The 12006-nt window shown below is 48.7% G+C and overlaps 1 long non-coding RNA gene across 1 annotated transcript; it reads left to right on the top strand.

Annotated features, from left to right (window-relative positions):
• Positions 1-5193: 5193 nt before the first annotated feature.
• On the top strand, positions 5194-9721 carry LOC146340970 (uncharacterized). Its single transcript, XR_014783804.1, has 3 exons — positions 5194-5380; positions 6000-6385; positions 7683-9721. It is a non-coding gene; the product is annotated as an uncharacterized LOC146340970 (long non-coding RNA).
• Positions 9722-12006: the final 2285 nt, after the last annotated feature.

The following is a 12006-nucleotide window of genomic DNA, read 5'->3' as shown; positions in this document are numbered from 1 at the left end:
GGGAAGATTGCTCTGTTCTGCTGATGATTCCACCGCTGCTGCTCTGGATGGTGCCTCAGGCCACCCAGAGGATGCTGAGGACCACCTGCCTCTTGACCAGGCCTAAGGAACTGCAAGCCTATCACAGCCCCCGAGACCTCCTTGTCGGTGGGAATTTACCGGTTGGCGTGAATTATTATAAAGAGACTCAGGACTTCAGTGGTTTAGCACCACCAGAACTCCGCACTTCTGGTGTGTAAGTGTCCACAAGAGGGTTCTGGGACCGATGTTTGCCTGCTTTGCTTGCTGGTTAGAGGGCTCCTTCCAGGCTGATCCTAATTTGGCATCAACCTGTAATGAGAAGCAGAGACTTGGGGGTCGTTCTCCAGCTGCATAGCAACACAGGAAGCTGCAGTATACCGAGTCAGATGCTTGGTCCATCTAGCCCGGTATTGTCAGCACTGACTGGCAGCAGCGGCTCTCAAGGGTTTCAGGCAGGAAGCTTTCCTGCCTTTTCTGGAGAAGCCAGGCATTGAACCTGGGACCTCGTGCATGCGAAGTATGCAAAGCATGTGCTCTGTGGCACTGGGCTGTGTATGGTCCCATTCTAAGCTGGAGCTTGATTCCTCTTTCCTTCTCTGGCAAGATCACTGGTGCAATGCTAGTGACACAGAAGCCCTGGGAACTATAATGTAGGGATGTACGAAAGTCACTTACCTGTTCACGGATTATGCTGATGCTGGGGGGGAGGCGCTCCGTCCCTCCCCCCGAAATTCTGGCCGGGGGGGAGGCGCTCCGTCCCTGCCCCCCCGAATCCTGGACGGCTGGCTCCACTCCGCAGGGATTCTGCGGAGCCGCCGGCTGACTCTGCCAGCGGCCGGACATCCGGCTGCTGGCTAGCAGGGACGCAAATGGCGGTGGCTGTAGCTGCCACCGTTTGCGTCCCTCCAGTCAGCCATGATAGGCTACGCAAATGTTTACATAGCCTATCACAGCTGATAAAAACAAAAAAAACGCGTATGCAAATGGCGGCGCACATGGGCGCCGCCATTTGCGTTCCTTATTTTGGCACGTCTTAGTCTACCTAAACATTTACGTAGACTATGGCGAAAATAAGGAGAACGCAAATAGCGTAGCGTCTACACTATTTTTGTTCCCCTTATTTTCGCTGTCGTCTACGTATATGTTTACGTAGACTAAGACGTGCCAAAATAAGGAACGTAAATGGCGGCGCCAATGGGCACCGCCATTTATGTACACGCGTTGTTTTTTTTTAATCAGCCATGATAGGCTACAAGTAAGGGACTTTCGTCCACCCCTAAAACAAACCTCCTCCTAAAGGAGAAATAAATGAGGACAAGGCAATTGCAGAGAAGCTGCATGAATTCTTTTCATCTGTCTTCACTGCAGAAGATATAGGATAGATGCCTGTGCCTGAACTGATGTTTCCAGGAAGGATGTCTGAGGAACTGAGGCAAATAGTGGTGACAGAAGGTGATGCTCTCAACTTTATTGATAAATTCAAAGCAAATGAATCACTAGGCCCTGATGGTATCCATCCTAGCATTCTCAAAACCCCCATATATATAATTGATGATCTTCTAACCAGAACATGCCACCTGTCCCTAAGATCAGCCTCTGTACCAGAGGACTGGAAGATGGACAATGTACAACCAATTTTTAAAACTGGATCTAGGGAGGATCCGGGAAAGCTCAGGCCCGCTTGCTGAACATTTATTCTGGGTAAATTGGTTGAAAGCATTATGGAAGATAAAATTAGCAAGAATCTAGAAGGTCATGCCCTGCTGGAAAAGAATCAACATGGATTCTGTAAAGGGAAGTCCTGACTCAGTAACCTTTTAGAGTGCTTTGAGAGTTTCAATAGACATGTAGACAGGAGTGATCCAGTAGACACTGTGTACATGTACTTCCGAAAAGCTTTTGACGCAGCACCTCACAAAAGACTCCTGCGCAAACTTAGCAGTCATGGAATAAAAGGACAGCTCTTCTTATGGATCAGTAGCTGGTTAAAGAACAGAAAGCAGAGAGTGGGAATAAATGGTAACTTCTGCCATTGGAGGCATGTAAGTAGTAGGGTCCCACAAGGTTCTGAACTGGGACCAATGCTTTTTGAATTGTTCTTAAAGGATCTGGAAGAAGGAGTGTGCAGTGAACTGTCCATGTTTGCCGATGACACCAACTTATTTAGGGTGGTTATAACAAAAAGGGATTGGGAGGAGCTCCAAAAGGATCTCTCCAGACTGGGAGAATGGGCATCCAAATGGCAAATGAGGTTCAGTGTAGGCAAATGCAAAGTGATGGATGTTGGGACAAAAAAGCCCAGCTTCAAGTATAACCTGATGGGCTCTGAGGTAGTGGTGACCAACCAACAAAAAGATGGTGGGGTTGAGGTGGACAGCTTGATGAAAGTGTCAGCCCAGTGTGTGGCCACTTTAAGAAAGGCAAACTCTATGTTTGGCATAATTAGACAAGGAATTGAGAATAAAACTGCCAATAAGGGATATTGTAGAGCTGGAAAAAGTGCAGGAAAAGGCAACTAAAATGATCAAGGGGCTGGAGCATCTCCCCCATGAGGGAAGGTTGGATGGGGAGATATTTTTCTTCCTCTCTCAAAAGGCTGATTGGTGAGAAATTCAAGACAGATCAAAGGAAGGGCTTCTTTACACAGCACATAGTCAAACTATGGAATTTGCTACCACAACATGTAGTGATGGCCACCAATTTGGATGGCTTTATGAGGGGGTTGGACAAATTCCTGGAGGACAAGGCAATCAATGGCTACTAGTCCTGATGGCTATGTTCTGCCTCCAGTACCAGAGGCAGTATTCCTACATAGACCCAGGTGACAGCCAGTTGGCCACTGTGTGAAAAGAATGGTGGGCTAGATGGACCCTTGAAATGTACGGGCTTTCTGATTAAGAGCCACTAACATTGTCATGTTTCCCATTTTGTTTGTCCTAATGGATTTGACACACAATGGAACTGCTTGACCAAACTATCCTATTTGGGGAGGGGCCCTAATTCCCACCAGACTTACAAAGGGTCCTTTTGCTTCAGTATAGCAACATGGGCCTCTTCAGGATGATGGCTATAAACTGTGCCAAGGTTACCTCCAGGGCAGCCCTGACTTTTGGGTTGATATCCACAGTAGGGGGGACCTTAAAGAGATCTTCATTTCATATTAGATGCCTATGTTCCAAATGGATGTCTGCCTTCTGGATAGCACTTCATGCATCTGAAGTCAGCTGTAGTAGTCCATGGAAGATTATGCCATGAAAAATGTGTCAGCCTTCAAAGCAGCACAAAATTCACTGCAGTGGACTAACAAGAAAATAATTCTTTCAGCTTGGGTATGGTTTCGCTGACCCTGTTCAGGGAGAAAACACAGAATTTCCCTCCTTCTACTGGATTGATACTAATGAACTTGCTCAATATATGGGCCTTGTCCGGCTGCTCCTGCATTTCCATTGGACCTGGATTGGGCTGGTTGCCTTAACTGAGGAGACTGGTGAACATTTCATCCAGCCACTGACACCAATGCACAGGAAGCAGGACATCTGTGTGGCCTTCACTGAAATGTTTAAGCCAACAAAACCTCTCCTTCTACAACAAGCACTATCTGGATCTATTCCTAGTGCTTGGTTTCAACCCCAAGTGATTATTGTCTTTGGGAACACCAATGTTTTACACATATTAAGAGTGTTCTTGGCTATCCATGAAGCAAAGACCAAGACCCCATTTAGGATGGTTTGGATCCTGACAGCCCATTGGGAAACATCTGCTAAAGGACAAAATTTAAACCAGGCCAAATTCTCCCATGGTGGTTTGCACTTCAGAGTCCACAGCAGGGATGTGCCAGAATTCATACATTTTCTCTGTGCCTTAAATCCACACCGACCACAAGGATATGTCTTTCTCCAAAAATGGTGGGAATTTGCATTTGACTGTCAGGTTCTGAAATCAGGAGAAATCTCTCCAAGGGGATGGGGCAACTGCACTGGGGAGGAGAAGGTATGGGACCTGCCAAGCCATATGCTTGAAACAACCATGTCCAGTTACAGCTACAGCATCTACAATGCTGTCTATTCCATGGCACACACATTACATGCTGTGTCCTCACCTGGATCCAAACATGCATTGACAGGGGGAGGCCAAAGGCTGCTGAATCTTCAGCCATGGCAGGTATTGTCCTCGTTGAGCCTAGCAGAAGGGCTGTTGGTCCAGTCTAAATATCTCCATAGAGACAAAATCCACAAAGATATTCTTCCATGCCCATCATTTCCCCTAAAGAGCACTAGGAAGTGAGTAAAAGGCAGTGGAGAACAATGGTGCTTTTGTGATGATCATGTATTTAAAACTGTGCCTACTGAGGAGGAAGAATCAAGCAAGCTCTCACCCCAAATGCATAGTATCCTTCTCCCCACCCCCCATCTCCTCGAGGAAACAACAGGCCATTCCTCCCCCCTCCCTGCCCCACGCTCATTCTTGCCAGGCAGCATGAGAACACCTCAGGTGTTGCTCGCCTTGATGGCACCACCCTTCTTCCTCTGGCACACAAGCAAGGATATGAGGGTCGCTTGCAGCAAGTAGACACCAAAGAAGAAAGGCCAAACCACTGGGCAAGCGCATGCGAGCAATTAGTGCTTATGTGTCAGGAGTGCCCTAGCTGCCTCTTGCAGTCCCCTCCAATAGCCAACTCAGGACTAGGGATGTCAGAGAAATTCTGTCGAAAGTGAAATGGGCCCGAAATCAAACACATTCGGCCCGCTGAACCCTCTCCCGGGATGGGGCGCCCCGGTCTACCTGAACCGGAGCTCACGCGGCACTTTTTTTTTTCACTGTCAAAAATTTTATGAAGGTATTTACGAAGGAAACTTTGCAAATTTGGACAAAAGATGGTGAAAGGGATTTTACGAAACTATTTAATAAACAAGCAGTTTCCTGCTACAACAATGCGGCTTTCTTTTGCTGGGAGGGACGGGGTCACGAAGTGCACGTAGCCTGCTTGCCCTGAGGCTGAGTCATGACCCCTCATCTTTTGTTTTATTGTCTGTGTGAGGTCAGGTTCAGGTAAGGTGAGGTCAGGTGAGCGAGATCCCTCCAGGCCACCCCCCCACCCCACCAGGAAGATGACATCATTGAGGGGAGGGAACTCATTGACCATTTATACTGTGGATTTCCCGCCTTCAGTTCACATAGGATGGCGGTCGTGTATGTCCAGCAGCCTCACTTGCTCCAGGCCAGGGACTGCAGAGTCCAGACAGACGAGAACAGGCGCTGCTGCTGCAGACAGAGTGTCTGTCCCAGCTGCTGCAAGGAGTGTGTTTCTCTGCATCCCCGCGTTCTACGGCACTGCAGTTCAACCTTTATTACAGTGAAGGTATGTTTACTTTACCTGAATGTGCCCCTATGCTTAGTGATTTTGGGGTGAGATGGAGGAGCAGGGGGAACTGGGTGGGAAGGCATCCTGCAAGGACTCCATCCTCCATCCTCCTGGGCTTTCCAGGATTAATCCATGTGCCTGCCTATGTGGGCTGGGGTGGGGGGAGGGGGGGACTGGCCTGGGAGGGGGGGAAGGCATGCTCCAGCAGCCATTGCTATTGCTAGTCTAGTCTGCAAGGCAAGGCATGGATTCCATCCCCCATCCTCCTGGGCTTTCCAGGATTAATCCATGTGCCTGCCTATGTATTTCTGAGTGGGCTGGGGTGGGGGGAGGGGGGGACTGGCCTGGGAGGGGGGGAAGGCATGCTCCAGCAGCCATTGCTATTGCTAGTCTAGTCTGCAAGGCAAGGATTCCATCCCCCATCCTCCTGGACATGGATGGACAACATCCTCTGTCCTGGGCTTTTCAGCCTGGTCTGCTGTACAATATACCCCTATTTAGTTAGCATTGAATGGCTGGATTGGTGGGTAACTACTTCTACACTGTACTATATCTGCGATTGTAGGCTGTTCACATGATTTCAGCTTTGCCACATGCCTTTATGTCTCCTGCCCAGAGACATGAACATGGAGAAAAGAGGAACCCGTGGTCAATCCAGCACTCAAAAGAGGCATGGACGCCTGGCAAGAACATACACTGCTGAGGTTGCATTTCAGTGGTATTTTAAGAATGAGATGGAAGTGGAGGAAGCCCAAGGTGTGACCAGCAGCCCCAGCCCCAGTCCACCCCGCACCCATAAGCAGCACACACCACCAATTTCCGCCACAGAAAGTGGCACAGGCACAGCCGGCCACAACTCCAGATGAAGAGGAAGGAAGTTCTTGGATGGTGAGCGGAAGGGCAGTGTCTCCAAACCCAAAGCGGATGAAAATGTTCCCAAGGAGACTCTACAGTAGCGGGATGAAAGTCAAGATATCTACCTCATTCCAAAGGATGAATCTGGTAAGACTCTGTCATCACAGGTGCTTGTAAATATCTGGATACAAATAAATATCTTTGAATATTTGAATAGTCCCTACATTAGCCTTCTGCAACCTGCAGCCTTCCAGATGTTTTGTGCTACAACTCCCAGCATTATTGACCATTGGTCATGCCGGCTGGGCCTGGTGGGAGTTGAAGTCCAAAACCTTTGGAGGGGACCATTTGGGGAAGGGATCTTCTTCTTCAACACAACAAAACATACACGACTGTTTTAAATTCATTCATATTCATTGCTGTGAACATAGTTCATATTATTTAAATGTTACATGGTGCTCCAGTATGAAAGAAAACCCCAAGTCTTTAAAAGAACTGCAATACTTTCTCAAACGATACACCTTTTCGGTGAAAAGTTGTTCACTGAAGAAAACACTTCAGTGTTTTGTGCTTGCTTTGTTTCCAAAGCCATTCAACATAGTTTGCTGTCTTGTTTGGCCTTGATCTCTTTCAACTAGAGCTGCAATGTGAATTGATTAAGCAATTACATTTCTGAGGATGGTTTTTAAAATGTTGCAGAAATCTGAGTCAGAGACTTATTTAGTCTCTTTAGTCTGACCCCCGATATGGCTACTACAAAAAGAGGGCCTGACTAATCAGGCACTGCTCCCGGGGGACCACAAATGCACCCTTGAAAAAGGCAGTGGGATTCGCCAAGTATGTGCTCAGGTCAGGATCAGCCTTTTCATTAGGTAGCAGCGAGGTGTTGGGGCACAGAACTCGGGGTGCTCGTAAGACTGCCTTGTAGCTCCTCAGCCAGCTTGTTGTCCTCTGGTGTGGTGGAAGAGGCTCTCCCATTGTCACTGTTCAAGTAAGATTCAGCTATCGCTCTATGTAGGATGGAGGGGTGCCATTTTACCCTTTGCCTCAGGAAGCAAAACGCTTCGGGCCAGCCCTGAAGGTGATGAGTCCCACACAATGGTATAATAGAGCTGATGAAAGGAGTGGACCTTGCAAGGGAGCCAGATATCTCCTCCCCCATGCTTTTCAGACTCTCACCAGTGAGGACACATTTAGATAACTCTCGTTGAGTTTCCATGTCTGTACAGTACATTTTTTTTGCACCTAATGTGTTTTCTCAGTGCTCGCTAGTGCAGGAGTAGCTTACATCTGCACCTTGTGTCATGTTGATTGATTGCAATTCCTCCAAGCTATGTTTCATAGATTTCTACAACTATACAGTTTTATTCTCTTGGCTATTACTCATGTGTAAAAGTCGCATTTCTCATGAAACTCTGCTTCTATCTATTTTGAATCTTTACAGAGACGCCCACAACCATCCTCCCTGCATCAGACAGCGGAAGTGGGACAGGTGAACCAGGTCCACAGCTGCCTGCTGATGATCACCTTGTGGGTGGCGGCTCATGTGATTTTGAAAAAAAGGCCGGAGGACTTAGCGTCATCAGTGATCCGGACAGCAAAGATGATGAGGAGCTCTTCTATATCACTGATGTCCCTGCTGAGACTGGGTCTGACACTGTTCTCCACTTCCAACCTTCTGGGTTCTGTGGGAGCAATCCCAAAACTCAGGAACAAACGTCCCCTGCTAAGCACTGGTCAGCGCCATCAACAACACCATCAACAACACCATCCACAGATGAGCGGAAACGTGCAGCTCCAGATGCCACCTCATCTGGAACCGATACCCCCATTCCCCAAAGAAGAAATGGTGGTGGCAGGGTGAGCTCCTATGTGTGGCGCTTCTTCAAATATGCAGAGAATGACTGCTATGTCGTGATTTGCAATATTTGTAGAAGCCGTGTGCGGCTAGGAAAAGAATGGGGCTGTGGACGAGTGGGCACATCTGCCATGAGGGGACACATGGAGGTGCATCATCCGCTTCTTGTGTCCAAAGATAGCAACGGGAAGCCACAACATTCCAAAAAGAACAGTACCGCCTTCTTTGCCTCATCTTCCAAAGACCTCACGCAAAGTGGTCTGGGTGAGAAGGGCACAGAAGGCAGCTTCACTAAGAGGCAGGTGTCACTGGAGAAATGCCTCGCGCTGACACAGAAATTCTGACAGTGCCCAGGCACGAATGTGGACCCACCACCTGACAGTGGCCATTGCAGCACGTATGCTTCCCTTCTCCCTGGTGGAAGATGAAGACATTTTGGGCCTTCATTAAGAGCATATGCCCTTGGTAGGGGTGGACGAAAGTCACTTAAATTCAGGCGTTGCCCTTATTTTAGCCCTTATTTTCACCGTAGTCTACGTAAATCTTTACGTAGACTACAGCGACCAAATAAGGAACGGGAATGGCGGCTCCCTATGGGGGCCGCCATTATCCGTACACACTTTTTTTTTTTTTTAAGTCACCCGTGATAGGCTACGTGACGATTGACGTAGCCTATCATGGCTGACTTTGCAAATCTAGCCGTGATAGGCTACGTGAATCATCACGTAGCCTATCAGGGGGCGTTTTTTTTTTCTCTTTCATTGCAATGGCGGCGGCGGCAGCCAGTCGAAAGACCGGCTGCCGCTCCCGCCTCGCTCGAACACCCGCCGAACCGCCGGCTGCACCCACCGCCGGGAGGGACATTCGGTGAAGGTAAGTCCCGTCCCGGCGGGGGGGCGGGGGGGTTCAGAGGATTTCTCCCCGAAACTTGTTCGGGGGTCCGAACACGTTGGCACTCGACCCCCCGAAGTTTCGTGGAGAAATTCTCTGCCAACCCTAGCCCTCGGTGGGATGTCCCCTCTCGTCACTACATTAGTGGCGTAGCCATTCCAGCCCTGGCGTTTGCAATCAGATGGGTGCTCCAACAGGATTTGAAATGTGCAGTTGGAGGTAGTGTACATTTAACGAGTGACACATGGACAAGTAACCAAACAAAGTCTTATCTGTGTGTCACCGCGCACTGGGTATCCATCAGTGCGAGCAGCCGATGGACTTGGAGAACAGCGACATTGGCCCTCACAATGCTCTCAGGGACACACACAGCGGAAAACATCAGCAGCAGCAGCAGTGGTGTTGTTCAGTCCTGGTTGGCCCCCTTAAATCTAACAGTGGGCTGTGTAGCAACAGGCAATGCCTCAAACTACCTAAAAGCAGCCCACATTGCATGGCTAAACCACGCTCCGTGCGTTGCGCATTGTTTGAACCTTGTGGTGCATTCTGGATTGACCAACGCCTCTCCTAAAATAGGCAAGCTACTTAAGGTGGCCCGATCCATTTGCACCCAGTTCAGGCAGTCCTGCTTAGCAATGGAGGCAATCGGCGCCATCCAACATAGCCGTGGCCTTCCAGAACACAAATTCATTTTGGATGTGTGCACACGCTGGAACAGCACACATCCAAACTTGAAAAGAAAAGTAAAAAAAAAAAAAAAAGCCCCTGTGATAGGCTACGTAACGATTTACGTAGCCTATCACGGCTAGATCTGCAAAGTCGTCACATAGCCTATCACGGGTGACTTTGGGGAAAAAAAAAGTGTGAACGCAAATGGCAGCCCCCATAGGGAGCCGCCATTCTCGTTCCTTATTTGGTCCCTGTAGTCTACGTAAAGATTTACGTAGACTACAGGGACCAAATAAGGAACGTGAATGGCGGCTCCCTATGGGGGCAGCCATTAGCCGTATGGGCTTTTTTTTTTTTTAAATTCACCCGTGATAGGCTACGTGACGATTAACGTAGCCTATCATTGCTGACTTTGGAGATCTAGCCGTGATAGGCTACGTTAATCGTTACGTAGCCTATCACGGTTTGTGGTGTTTTTTTTTTACTGCACTTGTAATGGTGGCGGCGGCAGCCGGTCGAAAGACCGGCTGCCGCCCCCGCCCCTGACGAACACCCGACAGACCGCCGCTGGGACCCGCCGCCAGGAGGGACATTCGTGAAAGGTAAGACCCATCCTGGGGGGGGCGGGGGGGACGGAGAATTTCATCGCCGATTTCAGGGGGCTGAATTTGTTGGCACTCGGCCCCCCGAAGTTTCAGGGAGAAATTCTCCCCCATCCCTAGCTCAATGCAGGAATCCAAGTCAGAGCATCCCTGACAGATGGCTGTTCAGCCTCGTCTTGAATGCATTCATTCATAACATCAGGGATGCTGACTGACCATCTCCCTATAAGGGAAGCTTACAGCAGCTGTTCTTGTTTGGCTGGGATTCTGGGGAGGCATTCTTGTTGTGGTTAACAGTAAGCAAACACAGAGATCATTGTGTACAATGATCTAGATTTAAAAAATTATATCTGTGGACTTGAACCAAGGAATTGTTACCTTATTTTTAGAAAGAACTTTAAAGACAAACAGAACAGATCAAAACAAAATATAGAAACAATTGCAACGTTGGGCTGGCTGGCTGCAGGCCTCAGCTCGTAGGAGGATGCCTTTCCTGCTCCAAGGCCTCCACCCTTCTTTGAAGGTCGTCACCTGTGTGTAGAAAGAGAAGAATAAAGCACAATGGTAATATGCATCTTGTAGGCAGAGTTGTTAGCTCAGCACAGGTGCCATTCTGTAGCAGTACTTACAGGTCCTCCTGAGCATCCGGACGTCTCTCATCAGACGCATCAGGATCACAAGAGGAGGGGCTTCATCTGTGGAAGAAGGGTGGCCTTCCTCCACAGATGCTGCTCCTGTTCCTGATGGCTCTTCCTCCTCCTCCTCTTCCTCCTCCTCCTCTCTCCTCTCCCTCTCTGTGGCCCTCAGTGCCTACTCCACCAGCAAGGCACGATGCACAGCTGTGGGATGTCACAGTAACAGAATGAATGCATTTATATATGTGGCGAGTGAACAAAACCACTGTCATTCATTGATCTGTCTATCACCATCCCCACTACCATAAGAACCACTGATTCTGTCCTTCCACCACAAGGTCTAATGATGAGGGGATAATTAGGGAGGCAGATTATACAGTACTGACACTTTTGGTGTGATGGGGACTGTTGGACTTCTGTAAACATGCACAGGATTGCACTTCTAGTCACCCCATTTTTACATTTGCAATGCCATGGTATCTGTTTATTCTATTGATGCATTGCATAAATGCCACCTTTTTTCCTAGCGCAAGGAACCCAAGGCAGCTCACATTAGCCTCATCCTCTCCATTTAATGCTCACAACGACAACACTCAGGTAGGCTGGGGCTTTCTGACTGTGCCAAAGTCACCCAGCGAGCTTCCATGGCTGAGTGGACTATACCTAGATCTCCAAGCTCTCCGATGAACACTTGCTCATGAGTTGACTTGAGTGCCAATGTCTTGGTAGAAAGGTGGGGTGGGTGGGGTGCAAAAATTCAGCAATCACTACATGAAGAAGGAAGACACACTGAATGGCTGGCCCTCTTGCTGGCTGCTGGGCTGGTGCCAGTCCCCCTGTGTGCGCTGCAGAGACGGCAGCAGCAGCATTTCCCTGGAAATGGACAGTGTGTCAGTGTGTAATATTTAGCCAGGCCCACATAATCCTATGCATGTGGTTGTACAGGAAAAAACAATGCAGTTCCCAGCATCCCTTCAACCAGCCAAAGTGGCTGGAAGATGATGGGACCTTTTTCTGTCCATGTTCAGCAAGCATATGATTGCAGGCTAAATGTCAGGATTTGTTTGTTTCTGCATGAGACCACAAAGAGATAGCTTCATTTTCGGTACACAT

The sequence above is a fragment of the Heloderma suspectum genome, chromosome 6 (genome assembly GCF_057233095.1).
Source record: "Heloderma suspectum isolate Gila_16-S chromosome 6, 16-S_ref, whole genome shotgun sequence".
NCBI lineage: Eukaryota > Metazoa > Chordata > Lepidosauria > Squamata > Helodermatidae > Heloderma > Heloderma suspectum.
The sequence above is the reverse complement of the archived record's forward strand: the minus strand, read 5'-3'. Positions and strand labels throughout refer to the sequence as shown.